We start from the raw sequence: 325 nt of genomic DNA, 5'->3' as shown, positions 1-325 counted from the left end.
CTGGAGTGCGATGGCACATTGTTGGCTCACTGCAATCTCTGCCTCCTTGGTTCAAGGAATTCTCCTACCTCAGCCTCCTGAGCAGCTGGAATTACAGGTGCCTGCCACAACACCCATCTAATTTTTGTAGTTTTAGTAGAGATGTGGTTTCACCATGTTGGCCAGACTGGTCTCGAACTCCTGACCTCAGGTGATCTGCCTGCCTCAGCCTCCCAAAGTGCTGGGATTACAGGTGTGAGCTACTGCACCTGGCCTTATTTTTCTAAATAATTGCTCATCTTAGGCCTTTATTAGCAGGAAGCTAATGAAGTATCCATCCAGGGGC

Source organism: Mandrillus leucophaeus, unplaced genomic scaffold (assembly GCF_000951045.1).
Source record: "Mandrillus leucophaeus isolate KB7577 unplaced genomic scaffold, Mleu.le_1.0 Scaffold14, whole genome shotgun sequence".
Taxonomy (NCBI): domain Eukaryota; kingdom Metazoa; phylum Chordata; class Mammalia; order Primates; family Cercopithecidae; genus Mandrillus; species Mandrillus leucophaeus.
Note: the sequence above shows the minus strand (reverse complement) of the source record.